We start from the raw sequence: 12605 nt of genomic DNA on the forward strand, positions 1-12605 counted from the left end.
AATACACGTCTACCAAATACTCTCTGTGACCTCTCTGTATTAATACATATCTACCAAATACTCTCTGTGGCCTCTCTGTATTAATACACCTGTACCAAATACTCTCTGTGACCTCTCTGTATTAATACACATCTACCAAATACTCTCTGTGGCCTCTCTGTATTAATACACATCTACCAAATACTCTCTGTTACTGCGCTGTTTTAATACACGTCTACCAAATACTCTCTGTGACCTCAATATTAATACACATCTACCAAATACTCTCTGTGGCCTCTCTGTATTAATACACATCTACCAAATACTCTCTGTGACCTCTGTATTAATACATATCTACCAAATACTCTCTGTGGCCTCTCTGTAGTAATACATGTCTACGAAATACTCTCTGTGGCCTCTTTTTATTAATACACCTGTACCAAATACTCTCTGTGGCCTCTCTTTATTAATACACCTCTATCAAATACTCTCTGTGGCCTCTCTGTATTAATAAACCTCTACCAAATACTCTCTGTGGCCTCTCTGCATTAATACACATCTAGTAAATACTCTCTGTGGCCTCGCTGTATTAATAGACATCTACAAAATACTCTCTGTGGCCTCGCTGTGTATTAATACAAGTCTACCAAATACTCTCTGTGGCGTCTCTGTATTTGTTTTTTATGATTCATTACACACTATAATTAAAAATATAGTTAGTGAAATCTGACACTTAGATAGCAAAACCTCAGTCCAGAATTGCACAACTATAAGCACATTCTCAGCCTTAGACGTTAATCAAATCACCACACACACACACACACACACACACACACACACACACACACACACACACACACACACACACCCCTTCTATTCAACACACTTCTCTACATTAGACATAGAAATCTAACATGACTTCATTTCAAAACCTCCCACCTGTGAACCAACTGATCAAACACAGCTGTCAAATGTACTTGGGATGATTAACTGGGATGATTACTTGAGTGATTAATTGTGAATTCACCAATCAGGTCTAAGCACTATAAAATGCAACTGGTGACTTTATCTGTCTTTAAGTAAAAGACCTGTAGCATAAATATACCAGTCTAAACAAACACATTAGACAGAATACACACCATTTTCAGAGTCCACACTCACGTTAAACAGACTACACACCATCATCACAGTCCACACACTCACGTTAGACAGACTACACACCATCATCACAGCAGGAGACCAAGTGGGTGCAGAGCAGATGAAACACATTGTCATTGTCATGTTATTGGATAAATTATTTTGCAAATGAACTGAGGTATTCTGCACCTGTTTGACAATACAAAATATACTAGATTATTAACATTCATTAAATATTAGTTTAGGTGGAGATGGGAAAAATAATTAAAGATTAAAGATAAAATATGAAGCTTAGGGTTGTGTGTGTGTGTGTGTGTGTGTGTGTGTGTGTGTGTGTGTGTGTGTGTGTGTGTGTGTGTGTGTGTGTGTGTGGTCACTATAAAGTCAAAGCGGTTTTTGAATGACAGCTTCATTAGAATGTATCTCTATGGTTGACTTGTGGATGAGGCACTAAACTCAGTGAGTGGTAAGCTGGACTGTGGACGTCTCAGAGGTGCAGGAGGGAGTTCTGACCAGTGCAGGAGAACAGAATGCAGCAGCTCTGTTTGTATTCTGTTCTGTGTCCTGGCATTTCTGTTACTTCCACTGAAATAAAGCTTCATTTTGGACATTGTCTGCTCTTTTGTAAGAGACAAACATCTTTATTAATGTTACCAGACAGTTTCTTGTGCCTGAGTGAGCTTATCTGAACAGAGCAGAACATCTGGTGAAAGTGTGGCTCTATTCTGGGAGAAAGAGAATCACTCAGCCCTGGTAATGCAAATCTGAGTTACACCCCACTGCTCGCTCTCTCTCTCTCTCTCTCGCTCTCTCTCTCTCTCTCTCTCTCTCTCTCTCACTCGCTCGATCTCTCTCTCTCTCTCTCACTCGCTCGATCTCTCTCTCTCTCTCACTCGCTCGATCTCTCTCTCTCTCTCTCTCTCTCTCTCTCTCTCTCTCTCTCTCTCTCTTTAGTCCTGCTGAGGTGGACTGTGTCGCCCCCTGCTGTCCAGGTTGGTGGCTCACTCTCCCTGCAGCTACACCAACACCACCTAACATTCATTCCTCTTGTGCTGGTGAGTGTATCATTACCCTGATTAAATGAACTAAATAAGAAAAACCTTATTCTTAGTAAAGAGAACATGTTTAACAACACCCTCCATATTCCTACACTCACCTCACTGTTTACACTTCTTGTTCACACATCATTTTTGCACTTTCCATGTCTGCTGTATACATATGAAGCCCTGCAAATGTTTATTTTTAAATTGCCATTCTATTCCTATTATATTATTTTATTATTTTTATTGATGCTGTGATCTACCTGTTTTGTTGTACATGTACAATGATAATAAAGTCTTTTCTGATCTTATTATATCATAGACCAGCACCCTCCATACAGAACACGTTTCTTTATTAGTTATCGATTCCCCCTCTTGTCACGGTAGGCTGGTTGTCCAGCAGGAGGGACACACCTACTCCTGCCCAGGACTGCACTACACTACACTACACTACACTACACTACACTACACTACACTACATTACACTACACTACACTACACACTACACTACACACTACACTACACTACACTACACACTACACTACACTACACACTACACTACACTACACTACACTACACTACACCACACTACACTACACACTACACTACACACTACACTACACTACACACTACACTACACACTACACTACACTAAACACTACACTACACTACACACTACACTACACTACACTAAACACACTACTCACTACACACCTCTCATCCCATCAGTTGAGGACTACCCTGGTTACACACTCACCACCCCCTCATTTACTGGCAGACAACAACATTCTTGAATGTTCACCCCATTGCCACATCACTGCCTCACCTCAGTGGTCCTGCCCTCCCAGTTCACCTCCATCAAGAGTACAGCGCTGAGTCTGACATCTCCATCCCAGCTCCCTATCAAGACCTCACTGAGGTATTCAGCCCAGTAAAGGCCACACAGCTTCCTCCACACAGAAAAACCGACTGCTCCGTCAAACTACTGGATAACACCTGCCCTCAGTGTAAGGTTTACCCTTTATCTCAGTAGGAAAACCGAGTGATGGAGCAGTATATTCAGCAGGCCTTAGAGCAGGAGTACATTTACCCCTCCACCTCCACCTCAGTGTCTTCTACGTATAGAAGGACAGCAGGCTGAAGGCTTGAAGGGACCACAGAGTTCCTAATGACCTCCTGGTGAAATATCCTCATTGCTGCTTTTGTGCATAATTCGTGAAATTGATTTGTAATACAATAGTCATGACTTTTGTTTGAGAAACTTAAATGTCAAATAGCAAAGGTTTACATTGTAGACGTTTTAGTGTGAAAGGTAGTTTAGTATATGGATGGACTGACATGTTTTGGCTATGCTGAATACTGTACTGTGCAGATGAGACTTTTCTGGTTTTTGGCATATTTTGGTTATAATTATAATGCTCATTTTTCACTTATACACATGAAGCTTTATATTTTGATATTCTGTAAGGCTTGATATCTAATTTAACGTCATTGTTCAGTCATATTTTATGTCAGTCCTGTTAAGATTTGTTGAAAGTAATGTGACAGACCACACTTTTACTCAATAAATGATTGTACAAAATATCATTTTAAACATTTATTACACATTTCTATACTACTTTATTCATATATTTCACTACATTTGTGGCCCAAAAAGTTTGGGTCACAATTTGATTTTATTTCCAACATCAAAACAGTTGATATTTCTTTATATAGTGCTCTAGGTCAAATGGTACCTCATTAGGAATAGAGCTAAGATTTGTCTGAACATTTTCACATGAAACATATGGGTATCACAAGTAAGAACCTTTAAAGTGAATTTAAGAAAGTATGCAAAAACAGAGAAAATGCCCTGAGACTTCAGAAGATTAATGAGATCTGGGTATATCCATCGTTGTTTACCTTGACAACATACTGGTATATTCCTTTTCCCTAGACCAAGATGTTTGCGAAATTTGCCAGGTACTCTGGGCAAAGGAGAGTTCCACCTGTGTGAGGTCATCTACCTAAGCTACCTCATAAATGCAACCAGTGTATGGATACAGGCAGCTAAAGTGATCTACAGCACTTACTGCGATTTGCCAACTTCTACCGGTGTTTAATTAGGGGATTTAGCACTAAGGCCCATTCTCTTACCAACCTACTCCATGGAGGAAACAACTAGCTGGAGTGGAGTCCAGTGGCAGAAGAGGCCTTTGGCAACTGTCTCGGTCCTCCATCATCCTGACCCTGATAGGCCCTTTGTCGTTTTGATGTTGGAGTCTCAGTGGTGCTGTCTCAGTGTTCAGGAAACACCCCAAACTTAAGCCATTTAAGCCGGTGGTCTACTATTCTAAGAAACTGATCCCTGTGGAGAGGACCAAGAGAGTGGGAGACAGAGAGCTGCTGGCCATAAAGCTAGCATTCAAGGAGTGGAGGCGTTGGTTAGAGAGTGCTCAACACCCCTTTGAATGACCATAAAAACCTCCAATAGTTCCAAATCGCCAAATATCTCAACTTTCACCAGGCCAGGTGCTCTGTCTTCTTTTCTCGCTTCATCTATTCCATCACTTATCAGCCAGGATACAAAAACACCAAGGCGGATGCCCTGTTCATGCATTTTGACCTGGAGGCTGGACCCACCAGCAGGGAGGCCATCCTGCCTCCTTCCTGCAAGCCATCAGGTGGGATCTGGACCAGGCCATCACACAGGCCAGATCTCACCGACACTGCCCAGGCCAGCGGCTTACAGCTCAGTATTGGTGGCTCTCCATTGAGATGTAATCAACCACATGGCCTCCTGCACTGTTTGCGCCAGCATCAATTACCAATGCTCTGTTGTCTTCCTGCAGCTCTTTCACCAGTTTGGACTGCCAGAGGACATCATCTTGGACCAAGAGGTACAATTTATATAGCAGATCTAGCAAGAACTCCTGGACACCTCAACATGATGGTGAGCATGAACTCTAGTTATCAGCCACAGCCTAATACTCCAGCGTGCCCAAGTGGAGCGGGTGAACCAGAAATTAGGAAAGTTACTACATATGTAATGTCAAGAACATCCAGAGACATGGAGCACCTCCCTACACAGCACAAAATATGCTCAGAATTACCCACATCACTCCCCACATCACAGGCTTATCCTGTATGAGTGTTTCCTAGGGATGTTGGCCCTTCCACTCTCTGGGAACGGATCATTGAGGTCACCTGTTTGGTCAACCTCTATGTGGTTTGAGTTTCCTCAGCATTTCATGCCTCTTCCCTCAAGCCTTTTTGCACAGACCAAGGATTGTGAATATGGCTGGGAAAATTATATGTAAACAACAAAAAGAGCAATGTGAGATATATATTTGTCTAGTAGGAAGAAAGCCCAGCAAATCACAGGGGACCCTACTGATCCTGTGTGTTGAATTTGATCTGCTCCTTTCTGGAGTGTTCTAGAGTACCATGAGTCACAAAAAAATATTTCTAAGCATTTGCTTATCCCTTAAGGACTTTTTCTGAGGAAAATGTAGCAAACGTCTGAGACAGACGTTTGCAAATGTAGAGTTGTTTTTATTTAAAAGCACAATTCAGGTTTGGTAATGTAACAGTCAGAGGTCTGTAGCCACAATATAGTTATCCAAAACTCGAGGAGTCAACAATAGAACAAATCGATAATCAGTCCTGAGTTCACAGTACCAGTTAGCAGTCTTATAGAGCAAACCAGCAGATAGGGACAAAGCTGATACGATAATCCAAAAACAGAACAAGCTGTAAACTGGAAAGACAAGCAGAGCTAACATTCAGTACACACATACATGTCATGGCAATGCTTCACAAAGAACAAAGGGAAACAGATGAGTATAATTAGACAGAACTAATTAGAAACAGGTGAGAATAATCAGTAATCCGGGAATGCAGGTCTGATGAGGGTGTGATGACTGGCAGAACCAGACTGAGTGACAGGAGAGCTGACAACAGATGAATGCTGGGAGTTGGAGTTCAGGCAAGGGAGCATGACAACTATTCTGACTGTATTTATATTTGGATCTGATATGAGGTCCTATGTGATTTTATGTCGGATTTGTATGTAGATCTCTTATGTTATATCTTTATTTATTTATTATATTGTGCAACCTGATGAAGTTGAAGACAAATGTCCAGAAACAGACAAACTCTTTCAAAATCAAAACTGTAATAATCTTCCCATTTCATATCAGATATTCACTTTGGTTCATGTTATTAAAAAATGTTTAAAGACATTATTAGAAGCCAGAAAATAAAAATAATAGTAACATTTAATTTACATAACACCTTCCTTATACTCAAAGTCACTTTACATAATCCAAGTATAAAATGTACACCATAGGACAGTCAACAAATCAAAAAAACTACAGGATCAATCAGAAACACAATCAGAAATTGAGGGGGAAAAGGTTTTAGCAACTGTTTACTCCTTTAAAAAAGTTTAATCTTTTTTTCTCAGCATTTTATCACTTTCCTCCAGTAAAGTGCAGCGCAGAGACGGAGTGATTACGGTAATCATTAGTTTCCGGGACAAGACACTGAAAGATCTGCCCACTGCAGAGACCAGTCTGAATTTAGGAATGGAGAGACGACCAGCGTCAGAGGACATAAGCGCACAGGCAGGGCAGTGAGGGTGTTAAAGGTCAGATATGTAGGGGATGTGAGACCATGCAGAGATGTGAGCAGGAGTACAAGTGCAAGTGAACAACAGCAGCCAGAGATACTAGAGGAACATGCACAAAACCCACAATACACACAACGGAGCAAAACTCAGGCAATACAATCACTAAGCATTTTGTCACGCAGTTTGACACTTGTTCTAGAAAATTACTACTTTATATAATTAAAGATTTACTTATGTACTCACACAAATTAAAATTAAATGTTTTTTTCCTGTATATAGTTATTTATTGTTTTGTATTTACTGAATGTTCTCCCTGATTAAATTAAGGGGTCTTCATTCAATCTTGTTCATTCTTGACTGTGAAGGGAGAGGGTTTCTCTTAGGACCCACGAATGTTTCCACATATGGGAGAAAATACCCAGACTTGAATTAAATATCTTCTATATGAAACTGTGCTCAGATTGTTACTCATGAGATACATTGCCAGACATGTGTGACCACAGGTAAGCTACAGTGCACAACATTTATTCAAAATAAAAGTCCAAAATGTTTTAAATGTTGAAAAACATTACTAGTCAGAAAGAGTAGCCACAGAATGTGGGGGAGAATTTGTTAAGTTTGTTAAGAATTAAAATAAGGATGGGGGAAAAAAAACAGAGGAAAATTTGTCCTTTTCAAACTATACAATTAACCAGAAAAGAGTGAGATTCAGCCCTAAAAGTCCAAAGTTACAGCCACTGAACATTTTCTAAATGTCTAAATGTCCTTTAAGCTAGATTAGTTGATTACATAAATAAACTTTTTTACTATATAAATAATGCAACTTATTTATTATATAAATAAATTAATTTTATACAATAACTTGGTCAGTTAGGTGTTGAGCCCCTGCAGTTGCACAGTAAAAATATACGAGGATATATTTTTATTAATTAAAGGAACAAACTAATGGATCTACACATCACTCCCATAAGTACCATTACATGTCACGGTATGGCCCCTCCGCCCAAAAGTTTACCCATGTGTTAGACTCAGAGGTCGACTGTTTGGAGAATTCCATAATGGAGGTAGAGGATTCCCTGTCTGTGATGGACACATGGTCAGCAGATTCAGAGAGCAAAGAGCCTCCAGCTCCCAAGGCACATCACACTAGTATCAGCAAGCTGCCCCGCGTGACTCAAAAAGAGATGGTGACATCATCATCTGAGGACACTCCTTCACCTGGGCAACACAGCCCCAGGGCTCGTGTGCCTGCGCACAAGCTTCAAGGAGGCAAAAAGGAGGCATCACCAGTGCCCACCCCAGAGACAGGCAAAACCACTGGTGCGCTTCCTAAGGCATGTACCCCAAAGCCAGAAAAGCCACCGCCACCCAACTCAGCGAAGCGCGAACACCCACAGCAGAATCAGACTCCGAGCCAGCCGATGAATGGGAGACAAGCAGGCGCTCCTGCCAGCTTCCTGGACTTATTCATAACCTGTTGTTTAATTATGAGCGCGTACCTGTCCCAGTCACTGTGTCAGTCCCAGTCACATTTAATGTATCCATCGCTTTGTCTCCCTTTGTGTCTGTGCCTGTGCCCATCAGTGTGAGCGTCTCTGTGTCTGTTATTATTCTGGTCCCTGTCCTTCACCCCCGCTGTCCTGCTCGCACTGGCCCATGTTGGTTAGCTCAGTCGGCGTTGGTTTAGGGGCCATAGCCTGATAGGCTGGCTCGCCGGGAGTCGCACCGTTGGGGAGGGGCTCTGTCACGGTACAGCCCCTCCCCCCAAACATCTACCCGTGTGTGTGTTCCTCCGTTTGGCCATGCCCCCATGTTCCACACCTGATCCTTGTTGTGCTGTTAATGTGAGTGTATATAAGTCCTTTGTGTAAATGTTAGCATTGTCAGTGTTTGATCCCACAATAGCTTTAGTGCTTTGTTGCCTTCCATGTCTCAAAAATAAAACTCGTCGTATGTCTCATGGCTCCTCTTCTGCATCCTGCCAAGCCTCCCCATGTTACATTACACACTTTACCTTATCTCAAGAGAATTAAAACCTTAGTCATGAATTACTGTAACTTGTACACTGGAGCTCTCATACAAAACAGGAGAGCAGACACCCACACATTTAACCTCACAGGGTTTTATGATTAACTGGACACAGCAGCAGTGTCAGCAGCATCTTAGAGACGTGAGCAATTTTACCTTCAGCAGAAGCAGTTTATAGCCACTCACCAATCATCCTTTTCTTTTTATGGACAATCACAATAGTGGCCACAACTGCCATAATCACAACTCCACACATCACAGCTCTGATCAGAGTGTTTTTCATTGTGGAGTCATTGTGTTTTCCATCTGTAGTTAGTAAAGTAATATATGATCTTATTATAATACAACAACATTTCATGAACAGTGATGCAAGTGAAATGTTCTGAATGTAATGTATTGTCTCGTCTCATCATCAGTATTTCTCACTGGAGCTCAGTATGTCTGATATGATTTATGCAGTTTGCAAAAGTGAAATACTTTAACAATCCAACATCTTCTCAAACTCATGAATACAGTTTTCAGTGTGACAAATATATTTACCCCATTTTTTAATTACTGGTGCTGTGAGACTGCAGTGAGTCACATAACAGTCATAATCTGCTTCATCATTTTCCAGGATGTCCACACTCTTCCTCAGCTGGTAGGTGTCTTCATCATTGGGTCTGACTACTGAGGATGTTATCAGCTCTTCATGCAGGGAGGTGCGGTACTTCTTCACACTCATCATCACATATTTAGGGTAGAAGCCTGTGGTCAAGCAGGGCAGGGTCAGTTTGCCTGGGTCAGTCACATTTTCTTCTCAAATGTATAAACAACTGGTGGAGCGAGAGAGATAGAGAGAGAGAGAGAGAGAGAGAGAGAGAGAGAGAGAGAAAGAGAGAGAAAGAGAAAACCTGTATAAACAAACAACTAACCAAATCAATCAATCAAACAATCAAAAGCCAGATCTCTATGAAAAACTGCTGTGGATAACTGGCTGCACATTCTTTCAGAATGATGTCACATTGGGTGATACCAATCCTCAAGAAGGCCACACTTGACAGCTCCAAATACAGACTGGTATCACTTCTCTCTTTCCTCTCAAAAGCCCTCAAACAAGCAGTTTATAATCAATTGTTTCTTTTCCTCACCCAAAACCAGCTGCATGATCCCAATCAGTCTGGCTACAAACTGGCACATTCTACAGAAATGGCCCTCATAGCGGTGACTGAGAAACTTCATGCTGCTAAAGCTGCCAAACAGTCATCTGTTTGATTCTTCTAGACCTTTCAGCAGCCTTTGACACAATGAACCACAACATTCTTCTCTCTGTTCTTTCCAGGCTTGGTGTGACTGGCTCTGCTTGGAGATGGTTTCAGTCCTATCTGGAGGAACAGTCCTATCAGGTGACATGGAGAGGATCCACATCCAAACCGTGTAGACTCTCCACTGGTGTTCCACAGGGCTCAGTATTGGACCCCCTTCTCTTCTCTTTGTATACTCGTTCTCTTGGTGATGTAATATCTTCTCATGGTTTCTCCTACCACTGCTGTGCCGATTACACTCAATTATTGCTTTCTTTTCCACCCTCTGACACGCAGGTCTCCAGACGTATCTTGGCATGCTTGACTGGCATTGCATCATGGATGACAGCCCACCACTTGAAGCTTAATCCATGTAAAACCAAGCTTCTGATCAGCCCAGGTACTCCCAACCCTTACCATGACCTCACTGTTTCTGTAGAGAACTCCCTGGTATCACCCTCCGAAGCTGCCTGTAGCCTGGGCGTAACTTTGGACAACCAGTTGTTCTTCTCAACTCATGTTTTTCAAATCTAACCCGGTCTTGCAGATTCCTCCTTTGTAACATACGAAGGATTAAATCCTTTCTTTCGCAGGAAGCTACCCTTGTGCTTGTGCAGTCTCTTGTGATCTCAAAGCTAGACTACTGCAACTCACTACTTGCTGGTCTTCTTCTAAGAGCCATCAAACTTCTACAACTTGTCCAGAATCCAGCAGCACGACTGGTCTTCAATCTTCCGAAGTTCAAACATGTTACTCCACTGCTGCGCTCCCTTCATTGGCTCCCTGTAGCTGCACACATCAGATTTAAAACCTTGATGCTTGCCTACAAAGCCAAAAATGGACCAGCCCCTTCATACATGAGGTCAATGGTCAAAGCCCCATCCGTACCTCGAGTACTTCGAACCTCAAGTATGGCTCGGCTTGAAATACCTTGCTTCAGGTTTTATGGATGACAAGCATTAAGACTATTTTCTGTCCTGGCTCCAAGATGGTGAAATGAACTCTCGCTTGCTGTCTGGACAGCAGAGTTCCTTGCAGTCTTCAAATGCAGACTGAAGACCCATCTATTTGCAGAATATTTAAAGGACAACTGACACTGCTGCCTTATTGACTGACTAGTTTAACTCTTATTGTAGGGCACTGTTTATGGTTTTTAACAAACTCTAGCAGTTATTGTTTATAGCACTTATCATTAAGATAGACCTTATGTATTTTGCACTTCTAGGTATCAGTGTTCATCCCTGTATTCTACAGTATTCTAGTTCATTGGTATGTTTAATTCTAATCTACTATGCTGTACTTGGATATAATCTATGAGTGAATGACAAAGCACTTTGTAAGTCACTCTGGATAAGAGCATCTACTAAATGCCGTAAATGCAAATGTAAATGTTTGGTGATGAAATGTCTGCAACTCAACTGAAAAGTGATCAGATCAACAGTTCAGCAATAGCATGTGTACTTAATGTTTTAATTCTGGTTGCTTGGTGCTTAGGGTATTTGGCTTGTGGTTGGGAGGTTGCTGGTTCAAGCCCTGCCACTGCCGAGTTGCTGCTGTTGAGCTCCTGAGCAAGGCCCTTAACCCTCAGTTGCTCCTGTCTAGGTTTGGGCTGCCTGACAGTATCCAAGCCTACATGCATTGATGGCATGGCAGTCGGTCTGTTCTACATGTCTCCCTGATACTAGTGCCCCATGCCACACATCTCCCTGATACCAGTGCCCCATGCCACACGTCTCCCTGATACTAGTGCCCCATGCCACACGTCTCCCTGATACTAGTGCCCCATGCCACACGTCTCCCTGATACTAGTGCCCCATGCCACACGTCTCCCTGATACCAGTGCCCCATGCCACACGTCTCCCTGATACCAGTGCCCCATGCCACACGTCTCCCTGATACCAGTGCCCCATGCCACACGTCTCCCTGATACTAGTGCCCCATGCCACACGTCTCCCTGATACTAGTGCCCCATGCCACACGTCTCCCTGATACTAGTGCCCCATGCCACACGTCTCCCTGATACCAGTGCCCCATGCCACACGTCTCCCTGATACTAGTGCCCCATGCCACACGTCTCCCTGATACTAGTGCCCCATGCCACACGTCTCCCTGATACTAGTGCCCCACGCCACACGTCTCCCTGATACTAGTGCCCCATGCCACACGTCTCCCTGATACCAGTGCCCCACACTCCACGTCTCCCTGATACTAGTGCCCCATGCCACACGTCTCCCTGATACCAGTGCCCCATGCCACACGTCTCCCTGATACCAGTGCCCCATGCCACACGTCTCCCTGATACCAGTGCCCCATGCCACACGTCTCCCTGATACTAGTGCCCCATGCCACACGTCTCCCTGATACTAGTGCCCCATGCCACACGTCTCCCTGATACTAGTGCCCCACGCCACACGTCTCCCTGATACTAGTGCCCCATGCCACACGTCTCCCTGATACCAGTGCCCCACACTCCACGTCTCCCTGATACTAGTGCCCCATGCCACGTCTCCATGATATTAGTGCCCC

Source organism: Electrophorus electricus, chromosome 2, assembly GCF_013358815.1.
Source record: "Electrophorus electricus isolate fEleEle1 chromosome 2, fEleEle1.pri, whole genome shotgun sequence".
Lineage (NCBI taxonomy): Eukaryota > Metazoa > Chordata > Actinopteri > Gymnotiformes > Gymnotidae > Electrophorus > Electrophorus electricus.